Source organism: Pseudophryne corroboree, chromosome 6 (genome assembly GCF_028390025.1).
Source record: "Pseudophryne corroboree isolate aPseCor3 chromosome 6, aPseCor3.hap2, whole genome shotgun sequence".
Classification (NCBI taxonomy): domain Eukaryota; kingdom Metazoa; phylum Chordata; class Amphibia; order Anura; family Myobatrachidae; genus Pseudophryne; species Pseudophryne corroboree.
Window position 1 is genome coordinate 644,841,720 of NC_086449.1, and position 20,665 is coordinate 644,862,384.

Sequence of the window (20,665 nt, forward strand, 5' to 3'; positions counted from 1 at the left end):
CCCTCATGCTGCCAGATATGTCCCCTCATGCTGCCACATATGCCCCCTCATGCTGCCAGATATGCCCCCTCATGCTGCCAGATATGTCCCCTCATGCTGCCAGATACGTCCCCTCATGCTGCCAGATATGTCCCCTCATGCTGCCAGATATGCCCCCTCATGCTGCCAGATATGCCCCCTCATGCTGCCAGATATGTCCCCTCATGCTGCCAGATATGTCCCCTCATGCTGCCAGATATGTCCCCTCATGATGCCACATATGCCCCCTCATGCTGCCAGATATGTCCCCTCATGCTGCCAGATACGTCCCCTCATGCTGCCACATATACCCCCTCATGCTGCCAGATATGCTCCCTCCCCAAGTGCCAGGTATGCCCCACAGTGTTGTTACTTACCCCTCCGTCGATCCCGCGCTGTCTTCTGGAGGGACACGAAGCGCACAGCACGCGCCTCTCCTGTGTCCCTCCTGCATCTTCGGCGGCCGCGGCAGGTCTATTAAAGGAAGTGCCGGTTCGTGATCAGAGGTCACGAACGGGTACTTCCTGTAATAGAACCGCCGCTGCTGCCGCCGGAGATGCAGGAGGGACACAGGAGAGCCGCGCGCTGTGCGCTTCGTGTCCCTCCTTCACACTGCTCTGCCTCTGCCTGTCACTGACTCGAGTATAAGCCGAGGTGGCTTTTTCAGCACAAAAAAAAGTGCTGAAAAAGTCGGCTTATACTCGAGTATATACGGTAGTCAAAATCTTATGAAAAGTTAGTGCATATCTCATGGTGCTAGGCAGCTTGCGATACAGATTCGATCCCGATGCGCACTCCTGTGGGGTCGGTATCGTAAGGCTAGATAGACTGTGCAGGCAAGTCAATCTTGACTATCTAGTGTACAATCTAGTACAAAGTATAGTCAAAATTGGCACTTAGTCAAAATCGTACATAGACAAAATCTCAAGCACAGATAGTCAAAATCTGTACAATCTGTGCTATCTGGGCTCTGGGGGAGTTCAAGGGAAATCGCATAGTCAAAATCGAACATAGCAAGGATCTCACCATGTGTACACACCCTAGTGTGCCTTGAGGACCGTGGTTGGAAATGCCCACCTTAGACCTATTATACAGCATTATACAGTTTTCACTTGATGCTGAAACATACAAAATACCCCCATATGGCACTTCCTCCATAAATCAGCTTCAGTCTCCTTCTGGAGACATTTATAAGGCCTCCTTTGTCTGTAGACGACAGATGTGAATATATTAAAATTTCATTTGCTCTGCAATGTCTCAACTAACCAATTCTGACTTTGTATTACAGCAGCAATAAAAATGTCTCATTATGTCACTAGTTCGTTAACTGTAATTCAAACCTTAGCATAACATGTGGTTAGTGCAGTACTTGGTATACAGGAGCACAGTTTCCAACATTTTTCAATAATTTCAAAGGCCCAAAGTACTTCATAAGCAAATCTGTCTCTACTACAATTCCCATTACAGTATGTGACGTTTACTGACTTTAGAGCAAACCTTCTTCTATTTTAAATGCTGCCATTTCAGAAATATTGAAAAATTCCTAAAAAATAAGAATTTACTTACCGATAATTCTATTTCTCGTAGTCCGTAGTGGATGCTGGGAACTCCGTAAGGACCATGGGGAATAGCGGCTCCGCAGGAGACAGGGCACATCTAAAGAAAGCTTTAGGATCACCTGGTGTGCACTGGCTCCTCCCCCTATGACCCTCCTCCAAGCCTCAGTTAGGATACTGTGCCCGGACGAGCGTACACAATAAGGAAGGATTTTGAATCCCGGGTAAGACTCATACCAGCCACACCAATCACACTGTACAACTTGTGATCTGAACCCAGTTAACAGCATGATAATAGAGAAGCCTCTCGAAAAGATGGCTCACTACAACAATAACCCAAATTTTTTGGTAACAATAATTATGTACCAGTATTGCAGACAATCCGCACTTGGGATGGGCGCCCAGCATCCACTACGGACTACGAGAAATAGAATTATCGGTAAGTAAATTCTTATTTTCTCTGACGTCCTAGTGGATGCTGGGAACTCCGTAAGGACCATGGGGATTATACCAAAGCTCCCAAACGGGCGGGAGAGTGCGGATGACTCTGCAGCCCCCAATGAGAGAACTCCCGGTCCTCCTCAGCCAGGGTATCAAATTTGTAGAATTTTACAAACGTATTTGCTCCTGACCAAGTAACTGCTCGGCAAAGTTGTAAAGCCGAGACCCCTCGGGCAGCTGCCCAAGATGAGCCCACCTTCCTTGTGGAGTGGGCATTTACAGATTTTTGGCTGTGGCAGGCCTGCCACAGAATGTGCAAGCTGAATTGTACTACAAATCCAACGAGCAATAGTCTGCTTAGAAGCAGGAGCACCCCACTAGTTGGGTGCATAGAGGATAAATAGCGAGTCAGATTTCCTGACTCCAGCCGTCCTGGAAACATATATTTTCCGGGTCCTGACAACGTCTAGCAACTTGGAGTCCTCCAAGTCCCTAGTAGCCGCAGGCACCACAATAGGTTTGGTTCAGGTGAACGCTGAAACCACCTTAGGGAGAAACTGAGGACGAGTCCTCAATTCCGCCCTGTCCGAATGGAAAATCAGATAAGGGCTTTTACAGGATAAAGCCACCAATTCTGACACGCGCCTGGCCCAGGCCAGAGCCAACAGCATGACCACTTTTTCTGTGAGATATTTTAACTCCACAGATTTAAGTGTGTCAAACCAATGTGACTTTTGGAACCCAAAAACCACCTGGAGATCCCAAAAGTGCCACTAAAGGCACAAAAGGAGGCTGTATATGCAGTACCCCTTTAACAAATGTCTGAACTTCAGGGACTGAAGCTAGTTCTTTTTTGGAAGAAAATTGACAGAGCCGAAATTTGAACCTTAATGGACCCCAATTTCAGGCCCATAGATACTCCTGTTTGCAGGAAATGTAGGAATCGACCCAGTTGAATTTCCTCCGTCGAGCCTTACTGGCCTCGCACCACGCAACATATTTTCGCCAAATGCGGTGATAATGTTTTGCGGTTACATCCTTCCTGGCTTTGATCAGGATAGGGATGACTTCATCCGGAATGCCGTTTTCCTTCAGGATCCGGCGTTCAACCGCCATGCCGTCAACGCAGCCGCGGTAAGTCTTGAAACAGACAAGGTCCTTGCTGGAGCAGGTCCCTTCTTAGAGGTAGAGGCTACGGATCCTCCGTGAGCATCTCTTGAAGTTCCGGTTACCAATTCCTTCTTGGCCAATCCGGAGCCACTAATATAGTGCTTACTCCTCTCCATCTTATCAATCTCAGTACCTTGGGTATGAGAGGCAGAGGAGGGAACCCATACACTGATTGGTACACCCACGGTGTTACCAGAGCATCTACAGCTATTGCCTGAGGGTCCCTTGACGTGGCGCAATACCTGTCGAGTTTTTCCCAACGGTTTATAATCATGTGGAAGACTTCTGGGTGAAGTCCTTACTCTCCCGGGTGGAGGTCGTGCTGAGGAAAACTGCTTCCCAGTTGTCCACTCCCGGAATGAAAACTGCTGACAGTGCTATCACATGGTTTTTTGCCCCGCGAAAAATCCTTGCAGCTTCTGCCATTGCCCTCCTGCTTCTTGTGGCACCCTGTCTGTTTACGTGGGTGACTGCCGTAATGTTGTCCGACTGGATCAACACCGGCTGACCTTGAAGCAGAGGTCTTGCTAAGCTTAGAGCATTGTAAATGGCCCTTAGCTTCAGGACATTTATGTGAAGTGATGTCTCCAGGCTTGACCATAAGCCCTGGATATTCCTTCCCTGTGTGACTGCTCCCCAGCCTCGCAGGCTGGCATCCGTGGCCACCAGGACCCAGTCCCGCATGCCGAATCTGCGGCCCTCTAGAAGATGAGCACTCTGCAACCACCACAGGAGGGATACCCTTGTCCCTGGTGACAGGGTTATCCGCTGAAGCATCTGAAGATGCGACCCGGACCATTTGTCCAGTAGGTTCCACTGGAAAGTCTTGCGTGGAATCTGCCGAATGGGATTGCTTCGTAGGAAGCCACCATTTTTATCCAGAACCCTTGTGCATTGATGCACTGAGACTTGGTTCGGTTTTAGGAGGTTCCTGACTAGCTCGGATAACTCCCTGGCTTTCTCCTCCGGGAGAAACACCTTCTTTCTGGACTGTGTCCAGGATCATCCCTAGGAACAGAAGACAAGTCGTCGGAACCAGCTGCGATTTTGGAATATTGAGAATCCAATCGTGCTGCCGCAACACTACCTGAGGTAGTGCTACACCGATCTCCAACTGTTCCCTGGATCTCACCCTTATCAGGGAATCGTCCAAGTAAAGGATAACTAAAATTCCCTTCCTTCGAAGGAATATCGTCATTACTTCAGTAAAGACCCGGGGTGCCGTGGACCATCCCTACGGCAGCGTCTGAACTGATAGAGACAGTTCTGTACCATAACCTGAGATACCCTTGGTGAGAAGGGTAAATTTTGACATGAAGGTAAGCATCCTTGATGTCCCGAGACATCATGTAGTCCCCTTCTTCCAGGTTTGCAATCACTGCTCTGAGTGATTCAATTTTGAATTTGAACCTCTGTATGTAAGTGTTCAAAGATTTTAGATTTTAGATTTTAAAATCGGTCTCACCGAGCCGTCTGGCTTCGGTACCACAATAGTGTGGAATAATACCCCGTTCCCTGTTGCAGGAGGGGTACCTTAATTATCACCTGCTGGGAATACAGCTTGTGAATGGCTTCCAAAACTGCCTCCCTGTCAGCGGGAGATGTCGGTAAAACAGACTTTTGGAAACGGCGAGGGGAATACGTCTCGAATTCCAATTTGTACCCCTGAAATATTACCTGAAGGATCCAGGGGTCTACTTGCGAGTGAGCCCACTGCGCACTGAAATTCATTGAGAACGGGCCCCCACCGTGCCTGAACTTGTAAAGCCCTAGCGTCATACTGAGAGCTTGGCAGAGGCGGAAAAGGGTTTCTGTTCCTGGGAACTGGCTGATCTCTGCAGCCATTTTCCTCTCCCTCTGTCACGAGCAGAAAAGAGGAACCCTTTTGTCCGCTTGCCAACCAGGACTGCGCCTGATAATACGGCGTCTTATTTTGAGAGGCGACCTAGGGTACATCCCCCTTTTTAAGGCAATACTTTGCCGTTTGGAATCCCTGACCACTTTACTGGTAGAATACAACGCACTTATACTTGATGCCAGTCGGCAAATATTCCGCTGTGCATCATGCATATATAGAAATGCATCTTTTAATTGCTCTATAGGCAATAATATACTGTCCTTATCTAGGATATCAAATTTCCAGTCAGGGAATCCGACCACGCCAACCCAGCACTGCACATCCAGGCTGAGGCGATTGCTGGTCGCAGTATAACACCAGTATGTGTGTAAATACATTTTAGGATACCCTCCTGCTTTCTATCAGCAGGATCCCTAAGGGCGGCCATCTCCAGAGAGGGTAGAGTCCTTGTTCTTACAAGCGTGTGAGCGCCTTATCCCCCCTAGGGGGTGTTTCCCAACGCACCCTAACCTCTGGCGGGAAAAGGTATACTGCCAATAACTTTTTAGAAATTATCAATTGTTATCGGGGGGAAACCCACGCATCATCACACACCTCATTTTATTTCTCAGATAAGAGTGTAAACTTTTTCCATTGCCTCAATCATGCAATGTGTGGCCCTATTGGAAATCACGGTTGTCTCTTCACCGTCGACACAGGAGTCAGTATCCGTGTCGGCGTCTGTATCTGATGTAACGGGCGCTTTAGAGTCCCTGTATGAGACGTCTGGACATGCACAAGCTGAGTAGCCGGCTGTCTCATGTCAACCACTGTCTTTTATACAAAGCTGACACTGTCACGCAATTTCAACAGTACATCCACTCAGGTGTCGACCCCCCAGGGGGTGACAACACTATTACAGACACTCTACTCCGTCTCCTCATCATTTTTCTCCTCATACATGTCGACACAAACGTACCGACACACAGCACACACACAGGGAATGCTCTGATAGAGGACAGGACCCCACTAGCCCTTTGGGGAGACAGAGGGAGAGTTTGCCAGCACACACCAGAGCGCTATATATATATACAGGGATAACCTTATATAAGTGTTTTTCCCTTTATAGCTGCTGTATTGTATACTGCGCCTAATTTGTGCCCCCCTCTCTTTTTTAACCCCTTTCTGTAGTGTAGTGACTGCAGGGGAGAGCCAGGGAGCTTCCCTCCAACGGAGCTGTGAGGGAAAATGGCGCCAGTGTGCTGAGGAGATAGGCTCCGCCCCTTTCTCGGCGTCCTTATCATCCGTTTTCTTGTATGTTTTGGCAGGGGTTAAATGCATCCATATAGCCCAGGAGTTATATGTGATGCATTTATTTTAGCCATAAAAGGTTTTCTATCGATTTATTGCGTCTCAGGGCGCTGCCCCCCCAGCGCCCTGCACCCTCAGTGACCGGAGTGTGAAGTGTGCTGAGAGCAATGGCGCACAGCTGCGGTGCTGTGCGCCTACCTTTATCTGAAGACAGGAAAGTCTTCTGCCGCCGATTTTTCCGGACCTCTTCGCTCTTCTGGCTCTGTAAGGGGGCCGGCGGCGCGGCTCCGGTGACCCATCCAGGCTGAACCTGTGATCGTCCCTCTGGAGCTAATGTCCAGTAGCCTAAGAAGCCCAATCCACTCTGCACGCAGGTGAGTTCGCTTCTTCTCCCCTTAGTCCCTCGATGCAGTGAGCCTGTTGCCAGCAGGTCTCACTGAAAATAATAAACCTAAACTAAAACTTTCACAAAGAGCTCAGGAGAGCCCCTAGTGTGCACCCTTCTCGTCGGGCACAGAAAATCTAACTGAGGCTTGGAGGAGGGTCATAGGGGGAGGAGCCAGTGCACACCAGGTGATCCTAAAGCTTTCTTTAGATGTGCCCTGTCTCCTGCGGAGCCGCTATTCCCCATGGTCCTTACGGAGTTCCCAGCATCCACTAGGACGTCAGAGAAATAGAAGATAGACGGTAACAATTTGCATCTAACATGGAGGGAAAATTCACTGCTCAAAAAAATAAAGGGAACACTAAAATAACACATCCTAGATCTGAATGAATGAAATATTCTTATTAAATACTTTGTTCTTTACATAGTTGAATGTGCTGACAACAAAATCACACAAAAATTATCAATGGAAATTAAATTTATTAACCCATGGAGGTCTGGATTTGGAGTCACTCTCAAAATTAAAGTGGAAAAACACACTGCAGGCTGATCCAACTTTGATGTAATGTCCTTAAATCAAGTCAAAATGAGGCTCAGTAGTGTGTGTGGCCTCCACGTGCCTGTATGTAATGCTCTTTCCTACACATATGGTGGTCATGTCCTAAAATAGTACATATGTGGAGGGAAGTGATTCAATTTATATCTAGTTTGTTGCAGGTCTCTATTCCTTCTGATCCTAAATATATTCTCCTTCCCTTAAACCTACCAACACTAACGAAATCTCAAAATAAATTATTACGTCATATAGTGTCCGCAACAACATGTCAACTAGCTGCAGATTGGAAAAACCCCATCCCGCCTTCCATGCAATCTATAGTTGCCCGTATCTGGTACGTTTATCGCATGGAGTACATGACTAGCATTATTAATTGCTCCCCTGGGTCATTTGAGAAGGTTTGGAGTTCGTGGCTGGCCACCCAGCATGCCCCTTCACCCTTTACTCTGTGATACCCTGCACAAGACTTGAGGGGACCCCCCCGGGGAATCTATTCTATTCTATACTATTCTGTCCATCCCTCTCCTTTTCTCCTTTCTTCTCTGTCTTTCTCTCCTCTGGACCTTTTTCTACTCTTCTTCTTCACTGTTCATCAGTTAGCTACACTGCTGACTGGCCTTGTTCCTATTATACATCACCCGCTCTCTGGGTCAAAAATGGGTCACTGTTTTTGTTTTTATTTCTTCAGTTATTTTTATAATTGCCAACGATTACACTTATGCATATATTGTACTCTGTTGAAATCAGTACCTGTTGGTATCGTTTTGTATCTGTGACCCCATGAATAAAAATTACTTATTAAAAAAATAATAATAATAATTAATGCTGTTTTGAAGGCAAAGTGTGGTCACACCAAATATTGATTTAAATTACTTCTTGAAAGAACTCTTCTGTTCATTCACGTTGCATATTGGTAATTTATAAAAGTAAACTATTAACACTTCTATTTTTGAAAGCATTTTTATTTTCCCACACCTGCCTAAAACTTTTGCACAGTACTGTACAGTACATATTGGTTCCCGATGCAATGAGAGAGAATTACAGCTGAATTCCATTCAACAGTGCAGCCTTAGGCGTACACATCTTAAGTAAAATTTTAATTTACTAATGGAAACATTCCATGGCACATTTTTATCTATATTAAAATATAATAGTTCCCTTTACAGATCATAAATGACTTGGTAGAACCATTGGTGTTATACTTATGGCTATAGTGTGCAAGCCCATCCTATGCAGGTGACATGACTCATTGTTTATTCATAGATTGTACAGTGTAGTCTCAGAAGTGTTCCCCAGTAGTCAGCAGATAGAATCCAGACCCTGCATCATCTGCTTGTCATACAGGAGCCATAACTCTTCCTCCTAGTTGTAGCTGCTCTGCACCTGCTCTGAAATAAGTCTGTAGAACACAAAACAGATTCTCTCATGTCCAACATTATAACGCTGTTCCCTGGCACGTGTAGGAATACTGACCTACAGCTTATTTAGTGCAGCTCTCAGGACTGGATGTATTCCATTAGTTTCACAATTAATATTCTGCAGCAGATAGAACAGATGTGACTGTTAGCCAGGGGTGTGGTATAACAGATAGACAGTGTCTAGTTAGACTGTCAATAGACACCACATGTTAGACAGTACAAAAGGTCAACAGGGTCAAAAGGTAGACAGGGTCAAAAGGTCGACAGGAAAATGGTCGACATAAATAAGGTAGACATTTTTTTTTTCTTTATTTTTGGGATTTATGTGGATAGTTTTGTCATCTGGGACCCCCAATTATAGAAAGGGTGCGCTCGCCACAAGGTTTGTAACCAACTCTGTGTTTACATGGATAGAGAAGGCATGAAAAAGTCCAAATACATGTAAAATTAAAAAAAAAAACTGTCTACCTTTTTTATGTCGACCATTTTCATGTTGACCTTTTGACTCTGTCGAGATTTTGTACTGTCTACTATTTTTCATGTCGATCTTTTGACCCTGTCAACTTAATGTCTGTATAACATATGGTGTCTATCTATTGACTGTCTAACTAGACACTGTCTATCTATCATCCGGATACCGTTAGCCAGCCAGGACCAGATTAACTAGGCCCCAGATAAAAATAGGCCCATCACCATGACAGCATAATGATGATTAACTGCCCAGCTGGTCACATGGTTGCCATAAATGATAAGAATTACATTTATATTTTTAATTTCTTCACAAAGTGATGCTGTTTTTAGAATTTTACGTATTTTGGGAGACACTGGGGCTTATAGCGTAGGGAGCGTACACGCCCATATATCACTGACCACACCCACACAACATTAGCCACACTTCCTTAACTTCTAACAATAGGTCCTTGATCATTTTTAGCCCCAGGCCCATGAGAACCTTAATCCAGCCCTGTAGCCAGCGGTATTCGATGTTGTGCACGCACATTTCTACCTCTGGCCATTCAGTAAGACTGTGTAATTTATGACTATATGTAAATAGTAAATAATCTTATCCACACATTTAACAGTATGAATGTAACAAGGAAAAGATCTCTGCGTAACAGCAGTGGCGTAACTAGAACTTTGTGGGCTCCATAGCAAAATCATGAAAAGGCCCCTGCCCCCCACCCACGCCATTGTCACTACAATGCCCCTTATGGGGGGCAGGAGAGAGAGGGGAGTGAGAGACAAAGAGGGTGTCAGGGGGAGAGAGAGAGAGAAAGAGGAGCGAGAAAGTGAGTTTCATTGAAAAAGAGGGAATGAGCGAGAGGAGTGAGGGAAAGAGAGAGGGTTTCAGGAAGAGGGGGAGAGAAAGGGATGAGAGGGGAGAGAGAGAGGGCACATAGACAGAGAGACGATGTCAGAAAGCGAGGGAGGAGTAGCAAGAGAGAGAGAGAGGGGTGCGAACGGTAGTGAGAGAGTGTTAGGGAGGGAGAGAGAAAGAGGGGAATAAGGGAGAGTTTCACAGAGAGATAGGGGGAGAGAGAGGGTGTCAGTGAGAGAGAATGAGAGAGAGAGAGAGAGAGAGAGACAGTGCCAGGGAGAGAGTAAGGGAGGGAGAGGAGAGAGGGAGAGAGTCAGTGTCAGGGAGAGAGAAACAGTGCCAGTGAGAGAGAGACCGTGTCAGCGTAAGAGAAACCATGTCAGGGGGAGGGAGGGAGAGAAATGAAAGGAGAGTATCCGGGAAAGAGAGAGAGAGAGAAGGTGCCAGGGAGAGTGTCATGGAGAGAGACCCTCGCACCCCACCTCCCTCCCAGCCAGGAGAAAACTGCAGGGCCCCGAACCTGGCGTGCGGCAGTACTAATAAAAAAATACAACATTTCAAGAGGGTGTAGTGTAATTGCTTGCTGTGCCTTCGGGCCCCCAAGGCGGCCTGGCCCCATAGCAGTTACATCCCTGCACCCTCTATAGTTACGCCACTGAGTAAGCGGTCTGTATATTCAAAACAAAGGGCCTAATTCAGACCCAATCGCTGCCACGGCAGTGATCACAGTCTGAAGCCCTTTGGCACGCACCCCGTGAAGCCCAGTGAGATGCGAAAGCATCTCAGGGCTGCGATCGTCTCTGCCTAATTGACAGGCAGAGGCGGTCGTGGGGCGGGAGGGGGCGTGCCGACGGAGTTAGAATGACGTTGGTGGGGCACCGTCCAGACAACACAGGCGTGTCTGGGCCGTTGCGGGGGCGGGCTGCGGCGGCTGCCTGATGTCACACGCAGCCGCTGCAAATCAAAAAGTGGTGGGCTGTGCAGGCAGGGAGCAACTTGGCGGGTGCAAAAGCATTGCCGCCGTGCGATGCTTTCGCACCCGTGCTGGGGGGCAGGGCCTGACATGCGGGGATGACTAGCCCTGTGCTGGGCATGTCTGTGAATCTGATCATCGATGTGCTAAATTTAGCATATCGACGATTAGCTCTGAATTGCCCCCTAAATCCATCTTCAGGCAGGAACTACAGTATGCAGAGATTATTGTTCCCTCTCAGCGTAAACATATCCAGTTTCGGCCCTGAATATTGTGTTTATTTACTTTGACTTAGTTCTAATTAATGTAGTCTTTGTTTAGAAGGCATTTGCAGAACTGTGCACATAATAATGTAACATACAAAAACCAGCCAGTGGGAAATAGGCAGTCAGGAAAGATATGCAGTACATCCGATGACATTAATAAATATGACTCTGTATAGTTAGCTATATTCCACACTAACCACCTGTCTCCTCGGACTGCACAGCCCTGCCTGAGTAATGGTAATATAGGGCCTAATTCAGTTCTGATCGCAGCAGCAAATTTGTTAGCAGTTGGGCAAAACCATGGGGGTCATTCCGAGTTGTTCGCTCGCAAGCTGCTTTTAGCAGCTTTGCACACGCTAAGCCGCCGCCTACTGGGAGTGAATCTTAGCTTATTAAAATTGCGAACGAAAGATTAGCAGAATTGCGAATAGACACTTCTTAGCAGTTTCTGAGTAGCTCCAGACTTACTCGGCATCTGCGATCAGATCAGTGCTTGTCGTTCCTGGTTTGACGTCACAAACACACCCAGCGTTCGCCCAGATACTCCCCCGTTTCTCCAGCCACTCCCGCGTTTTTCCAGGAAACGGTAGTGTTTTTTCGCACACTCCCATAAAACGGCCAGTTTCCGCCCAGAAACACCCACTTCCTGTCAATCACATTACGATCACCAGAACGAAGAAAAAACCTCGTAATGCCGTGAGTAAAATTCCTAACTGCATAGCAAATTTACTTAGCGCAGTCGCACTGCGGACATTGCGCATGCGCATTAGCGACTATTCGCTCCGTTGCGACAAAAAAATAACGAGCGAACAACTCGGAATGACCCCCCATGTGCACTGCAGGTGTGGCAGATATAACATGTGCAGAGAGTTAGATTTGCTGCTGCGATCAGATCTGAATTACCCACAATAATGCAGCACAGAACATATTGATACACGTAATTTGTTTAGCCCGTTTGGTTACCTATTAAGTAAATATTTTTTTTTATTTGATATTGTCGTGTTATTGTTAAAGGTCCAGCTTTGGAAGAGGAAGATATTTACCATAATTTGGGCGGGGCCTAATGACATGAACACGCCCCCTGAAGTCCCCAACTGCTTCTCCTCTCCGGGCTTCCCTCTATAAAAATGTCGGCAAGTATAGTCTATTAGTTGTAATATAGTTAGCTAAAACCTCCAGAGAACAAATCGGCAGAAATCCAGCATGTGTGATCCTGCATTCTATGCACAGAAGCAAATGTGCACATTTGCCGGTATAAGAGTTGCAGGCATCCTGCTGTGCGCCTGCCCCTAGCTTTACGTAAGGTTTGCTACTAGTCACCATCTTCAGTGAGCACTTGCACCTACTCTGTACTAGACATTTTGCCCATCACTGCACTCTGCCTACGTGAGAACGGCCTAGCCCATATCCACCTCTTCAGTCATAAGTGTAGATGCAATTGCAATGTGTATGTCTCTGCATTTCTGCATCACCAGTTCTTGCACGAATGCCATACAAAAAATAGGATTTTAATACCTACCGGTAAATCCTTTTCTCTTAGTCCGTAGAGTATGCTGAGGACTCCAAAAGGACCATGGGGTATAGACGGGATCCGCAGGGGACATGGGCACTTTAAGACTTTAAATGGGTGTGAACTTGCTACTCCCTCTATGCCCCTCCTCCAGACCTCAGTTATAGGAAGTGTGCCCAGGGAGACGGACATTTCGAGGAAAGGATTTTTGTTAACTAAGGGTGAGACACATACCAGCTCACACCACAACACACCGTACAACATGGCATTCAACTAACCAGTTAACAACATGAACCAAAAAATCAGCAACAGGCTGACTGAACCAAAACACAACCTTTGTGTAACAAAAGCAATAACTAATAACAAGTATTGCAGATAGAGTCCGCACTGGGACGGGCGCCCAGCATCCTCTACGGACTAAGAGAAAAGGATTTACTGGTAGGTATTAAAATCCTATTTTCTCCTTCGTCCTAGAGGATGCTGGGGACTCCAAAAGGACCATGGGGTCTATACCAAAGCTCCAGACCGGGCGCGAGAGTGCGGACGACTCTGCAGCACCGATTGAGCAAACATGAGGTCCTCCTTAGCCAGGGTATCAAACCTGTGGAATTTTGCAAAAGTGTTTGAACCCGACCAAGTAGCTGCTCGGCACAGTTGTAATGCCTAGACACCCCGGGCAGCCGCCCAAGACGAGCCCACCTTCCTAGTGGAATGGGCTTTCACCGATTTCGGTAACGGCAAACCAGTTGTAGAATGAGCATGCTGAATCGTATTACAAATCCAGCGTGCAATAGTCTGCTTAGAAGCAGGAGCCCCAATCTTGTTGGAAGCATACAGGACAAACAGCGCCTCAGTTTTCCTGACACGAGCCATTCTGGCTACATACATTTTTAAAGCTCTGACCACATCTAGAGACTGTGAATCAGCCAAGGTTTCCGTAGCCACAGGCACCACAATAGGTTGGTTCATGTGAAACGAAGAAACCACCTTTGGGAGGAATTTTGTCTAATCTCTTATGCAACAAAGCCACACTTGCATTTAAAACATTCCACATATCTACCAATCAGCAGTCGGCGGTGCAGACGGAGTCACTCCCACATTCTGTTCTGCCCCCGCACCAGCCTCCTCTTGGGAAGTGCATCCAGCCTCAGACATGTCGACACACGCGTACCGACACCCACTATCACACTGGGCTATAGGGGACAGACCCACAGTAAGGCCCTTCAGAGAGACTGAAAGGGAGTTTGCCAGCTCACACCCAGCGCCTCACCCGATCTGAAGGAATATACAAAACCCCAGACCTAGCAGCGCTTTTATATGTAAATAAATACAACACCAAATATGCTGTGTCCCCCCCTGCTCTTGCACCCTGTTACTTGAGACAGAAGTGAAGGGCCAGGACCAGCGTCTCTGCAGCTTGCTGTGAAGAGAAAATGGCGCTGATTAGAGCTGGAGGACGAAGCCCCGCCCCCCTACATGGCGCGCTTGTGTCCCGCTTTTATTTATACTGGCGGGGGTCTGTATATAGTGCCTATGCACTGTATACTGCAGTGCCATTCCCCAAACGAGGTTTAATTGCTGCCCAGGGCGCCTCACCTGTGTCCTGCACCCATATAGTGCCGTTAGTGTGTGGGAGCAATTGCGCGCAGCTCAACCGCTGCGCGGTACCTCCGAAGATCAGAAGTCTTCTGCCGCCTCTGAAGTCTTCTTGCTTCTGTTACTCGCCCGGCTTCTCTCTTCAGGCTCTGTGAGGAGGACGGCGGCGCGGCTTCGGGAACGAGCAGCTTGGCGCACCAAGTGATCGGACCCGCTAGAGCTAATGGTGTCCAGTAGCCTAAGAAGCAAAGCCTTTGAACTCACAGAAGTAGGTCTGCTTCTCTCCCCTCACTCCCACTATGCAGGGAGCCTGTTGCCAGCAGTGCTCCCTGAAAATAATAAACCTAACAAAAGTCTTTTCTAGAGAAACTCTGTAGAGCTCCCCTAGTGTGTGTCCAGTCTCTCTGGGCACAGAATCTAACTGAGGTCTGGAGGAGGGGCATAGAGGGAGGAGCCAGTTCACACCCATTTAAAGTCTTAAAGTGCCCATGTCTCCTGCGGATCCAGTCTATACCCCATGGTCCTTTTGGAGTCCCCAGCATCCTCTAGGACGAAGGAGAAATATGCAATATACACTCTGCCAACAGGCGAACGTTCAACTATCAGTCAACACAGATGTGACCACACACATATCCTTAAATCCTATATATAGCCCATTTGGTGCACAACAGATAACGTGACCCACCATGCAGTTTTGTACCTTACTTGTGTCTTATTCACATCACTAATGCAACAAAAGTACAATACACGTGTACCCTGGGTACTGGCCCTGGCATTGCATGCAGCAGTGGCGTACAATGACGTAAGTTCGGGCTACAGTAGAAAGCAAGGTGCTTATTGCAGTTACCATTCAGAAGACTGTGGGGAATTCTGGCTGAAGGGTTCTATGGTATTAATCAGGGGTGGGGAACCTCCGGCCAGCGGATCATATAAGGCCCGCAAAGCCGTTTGTTCCGGCCCACTCGCTTGTGTCACGCCGCTGCGCAGTCCGGCGGCGGCGTGTCTCAGCTGTCAGGGCAGGGAGGAAAGCACGGCTATTTGTCCGACAGTGGATAGGATCTCAAACCAGCCACCGGTTCGTGAGCCAATCAGAGCTCGCGGACCGGCAGCCAATCAGAAGCCGCCGCTGCCGGTCCGCGAGCTCTGATTGGCTCACGAACCGGCAGCTGGTTTGAGATCCTACACGCCGCTGCCGCCCAACATAGCCACGCTCTCCTCCCTGTCCTGACACCGACAGCTGAGACACGCCGCCACCGGACGGAGCAGCAGCCGGACTGAGCCGCAGCAGCGGTGAGCAGCACAATGGGGTGGAGGGGGGGGGAATGTGTGGGGGCATTTTTGTATCTGGCACTGTGGGGGCATTTGTGTATCTGGCACTGTTGGGGCATTTGTATATCTGGCACTGTGGGAGCATTTGTGTATCTGGCACTGCACTGGCATATGTGCATCTGGCATTGCACTATTGGGGGCATATGTGTATCACGTCCCATTTTAATTGGCCACACCCATTTTATGGTGCAAGGCCGCGCATTCAGTACCTATAAGGGGTATAACTACTGGGAGCATAACTACTGGGGGGCAGGGTAATTTTTAAGTTGATAATTTTTGTATGGCCCCCGAAGGATTTTATAAATATCTAAATGGCCCTTGGTAGAAAAAAGGTTCCCCATCCCTGGTACTGTGGTAACCTTGACCATGTAAAAAAACATATATACTATAAATCATTCCATTACTTTCATGGAGCTGCTGGGTTTTTTTTTTTTAACATGGTCAAGGTTACCAGTTGAGTCCATAAACATAATCATACCTCCCAACATGACCCTCTCCAGGAGGGACAAAATGCTCTGCTTCTGGACTTTTCTCTTAATTTGTGATTGCCGACACCTATTTTGAACAGGGTAATGGGTAAGAAAGGTGTTTCACCACAGGTGATGGCAGTCAAAAATTAAGAGGGAAGTCCAGGAGCAGAGCATTCTGTCCCTCCTGGAGAGGGTCATGTTGGGAGGTATGCATAATTATGGCAAATAAATCCGGGTAACAAAGAAACGCACCCAGAGTAGGAATACTGATGGAACTGGGCCATTACATAACAAGACAGAATTTATTTTGGTGCTTGTGGAAAAATAAGATTTTACTTACCGATAAATCTATTTCTCGTAGTCCGTAGTGGATGCTGGGGACTCCGTCAGGACCATGGGGATATAGCGGCTCCGCAGGAGACAGGGCACAATAATAAAAGCTTTAGGATCAGGTGGTGTGCACTGGCTCCTCCCCCTATGACCCTCCTCCAAGCCTCAGTTAGGATACTGTGCCCGGACGAGCGTGCATAATAAGGAAGGATATTGAATCCCGGGTAAGACTCATACCAGCCACACCAATCACACCGTACAACCTGTGATCTGAACCCAGTTAACAGTATGATAACAACGAAGGAGCCTCTGAAAAGATGGCTCACAACAAGAATAACCCGATTTTTGTAACAATAATTATGTACAAGTATTGCAGACAATCCGCACTTGGGATGGGCGCCCAGCATCCACAACGGACTACGAGAAATAGATTTATCGGTAAGTAAAATCTTATTTTCTCTGACGTCCTAGTGGATGCTGGGGACTCCGTCAGGACCATGGGGATTATACCAAAGCTCCCAAACGGGCGGGAGAGTGCGGATGACCCTGCAGCACCGAATGAGAGAACTCCATGTCCTCCTCAGCCAGGGTATCAAATTTGTAGAATTTAGCAAACGTGTTTGCCCCTGACCAAGTAACTGCTCGGCAAAGTTGTAAAGCCGAGACCCCTCGGGCAGTCGCCCAAGATGAGCCCCCTTCCTTTTGGAATGGGCTTTTACCGATTTTGGCTGTGGCAGGCCTGCCACAGAATGTGTAAACTGAATTGTATTACAAATCCAGCGAGCAATCGTCTGCTTAGAAGCAGGAGCACCCATCTTGTTGGGTGCATACAGGCTAAACAGCGAGTCAGATTTTCTGACTCCAGCCTTCCTGGAAACATATTTTTCAGGGCCCTGACAACGTCAAGTAACTTGGAGTCCTCCAAGTCCCTAGTACCCGCAGGTACCACAATAGGTTGGTTCATGTGAAAAACAGAAAACACCTTAAGGAGAAATTGAGGACGAGTCCTCAATTCTGCCCTGTCAGAATGAAAAATTAAGTAAGGGCTTTATATATGATAAAGCCGCCAATTCTGACACACGCCTGGCTGAAGCCAGGGCTAATAGCATCGTCACCTTCCATGTGAGATATTTTAAGTCCACAGTGGTGAGTGGTTCAAACCAATGTGACTTTAGGAAACTCAAAACAACATTGAGATCCCAAGGTGCCACTGGGGCACAAAAGGAGGCTGTATATGCAGTACCCCTTTTACAAACATCTGAACGTCAGGCACTAAAGCCAGTTCTTTCTGGAAGAAATTCGACAGGGCCGAAATTTTAACCTTAATGGACCCTAATTTTAGGCCCATAGACAGTCCTGTTTTCAGGAAATGTAGGAAACGACCCAGTTGGAATTCCTCTGTAGGGGCCTTCTTGGCCTCACACCACGCAACATATCTTCGCCAAATGCGGTGAAAATGTTTTGCGGTTACATCCTTCCTGTCTTCGACCAGGGTAGGGATGACTTCATCTGGAAAGCCCTTTCAGGATCCGGCGTTCAACCGCCATGCCGTCAAACGCGGCCGCGGTAAGTCTTGGAACAGACAAGGCCCCTGCTGGAGCAGGTCCTTTCTTAAAGGTAGAGGCCACGGGTCTTCCGTGAACATCTCTTGAAGTTTCGGGTACCAAGTCCTTCTTGGCCAATCCGGAACCACGAGTATCATTCTTACTCATCTCCCTCTTATGATTCTCAGTACTTTTGGTATGAGAGGCATAGGAGGGAACACATACTCTGACTGGTACACCCACAGTGTTACCAGAGCGTCCACCGCTATTGCCTGAGGGTCCCTTGACCAGGCGCAATATCTAGTTTTTTGTTCAGGCGGGACGCCATCATGTCCACCTTTGGTTTTTCACAACGGTTTACAATCATGTGGAAGACTTCCCGATGAAGTCCCCACTCTCCCGGGTGGAGGTCATGCCTGCTGAGGAAGTCTGCTTCCCAGTTTTCCACTCCCGGAATGAACACTGCTGAGAGTGTTATCACATGATTTTTCGCCCAGCGAAGAATCCTTGCAGTTTCTGCCATTTCCCTCCTGCTTCTTGTGCCGCCCTGTCTGTTTACGTGGGCGACTGCCGTGATGTTGTCCCACTGGATCAATACCAGCTGACCTTGAAGCAGAGGTCTTGCTAAGCTTAGAGCATTGTAAATTGCCCTTAGCTCCAGTATATTTATGTGGAGAGAAGTCTCCAGACTCGATCACACTCTCTGGAAATTTTTTTCCTTGTGTGACTGCTCCCCAGCCACTCAGGCTGGCATCCGTGGTCACCAGGACCCAGTCCTGAATGCCGAATCTGCGGCCCTTTCATAGATGAGCACTCTGCAGCCACCGCAGAAGAAACACCCTTGTCCTTGGAGACAGGGTTATCCGCTGATGCATCTGAAGATGCGATCCGGACCATTTTTCCAGCAGATCCCACGGAAAGGTTCTTGCGTGAAATCTACCGAATGGGATCGCTTTGTAAGAAACCACCATTTTTCACAGGATCCTTGTGCAATGATGCACTGATACTTTTCCTGGTTTTAGGAGGTTCCTGACTAGCTCGGATAACTCCCTGGCTTTCTTCTCCGGGAGAAAACATCCTTTTCTGGACTGTGTCCAGAATCATCCCTAGGAACAGTAGACGTGTCGTCGGAAAAAACTGCGATTTTGGAATATTTAGAATCCACTCGTGCTGTCGTACAACTACTTAAGATAGTGCTACTCCGACCTCCAACTGTTCTCTGGACCTTGCCCTTATCAGGAAAGCGTCCATATTTCTTTTAAGAAGAATCATCATTTCGGCCATTACCTTGGTAAAGACCCGGGGTGCCGTGGACAATCCAAACGGCAGCGTCTGAACTGATAGTGACAGTTCTGTACCACGAACCTGAGGTACCCTTGGTGAGAAGGGCAAATTTGGACATGTAGGTAAGCGTCCCTGATATCCAGTGACACCATATCGTCCCCTTCTTCCTGGTTCGCTATCACTGCTCTGAGTGACTCCATCTTGATTTGAACGCTTGTATGTAAGTGTTCAAATATTTCAGATCTCACCTAGCCATCTGGCTTCAGTACCACAATATAGTGTGGAATAATACCCCTTCCCTTGTTGTAGAAGGGGTACTTTGATTATCACCTGCTGGGAATACAGCCTGTGAATTGTTCCCAATACTGCCTCCCTGTCGGAGGGAGACGTTGGTAAAGCAGACTTCAGGAACTTGTGAGGGGGAGACGTCTCGAATTTCCAATGTACACCTGGGATACTACATGTAGGATCCAGGAGTCCACTTGTGAGTGAGCCCACTGCGTGCTGAAACTCTTGAGATGACCCCCTACCGCACCTGAGTCCGCTTGTACGGCCCCAGCGTCATGCTGCGGACTTGGCAGAAGCTGTGGAGGGCTTCTGTTCCTGGGAATGGGCTGCCTTCTGCAGTCTTCTTCCCTTTCCTCTACCCCTGGGCAGATATGACTGGCCCTTTTGCCCGCCTGCCCTTATGGGGACGAAAGGACTGAGACTGAAAAGACTGTGTCCTTTTCTGCTGAGATGTGACTTGGGGTAACAAAAAGTGGATTTTTCAGCTGTTGCCATGGCCACCAGGTCCGATGGACCGCCCCTTTATACGGCAATACTTCCATGTGCCGTCTGGAATCTGCATCACCTGACCACTGTCGTCTGGCAGATATGGACATCACATTTACTCTTGATGCCAGAATGCAAATATCCCTCTGCGCATCTCGCATATATAGAAATGCATCCTTAAAATGCTCTATAGTCAATAAAATCTTGTCCCTGTCAAGGGTATCAATATTTTCAGTCAGGAAATCCGACCAAGCCCCCCTCAGCGCTGCACATCCAGGCTGAGGCGATTGCTGGTCGTAGTATAACACCAGTATATGTGTATATACTTTTAGGATATTTTTCAGCTTCCTATCAGCTGGCTCCTTGAGGGCTGCCGTATCTGGAGACGGTAACGCCACTTGTTTTTATAATCGTGTGAGCGCCTTATTCACCCTAAGGTGTGTTTCCCAACTCGCCCTAACTTCTGGCGGGAAAGGGTATACCGCCAATAATTTTCTATCGGAGGAAACCCACGTATCATCACACACTTCATTTAATTTATCTGATTCAGGAAAAACTACAAGTAGTTTATTCACACCC

General features: G+C 47.7%; 1 protein-coding gene across 5 annotated transcripts in view; it reads right to left on the reverse strand.

Moving 5' to 3' along the window:
• PDLIM4 (PDZ and LIM domain 4) overlaps nt 1–20,665 on the reverse strand; it is a 520,316-nt gene that overhangs the window by 299,229 nt on the left and 200,422 nt on the right. The window lies entirely within an intron of this gene.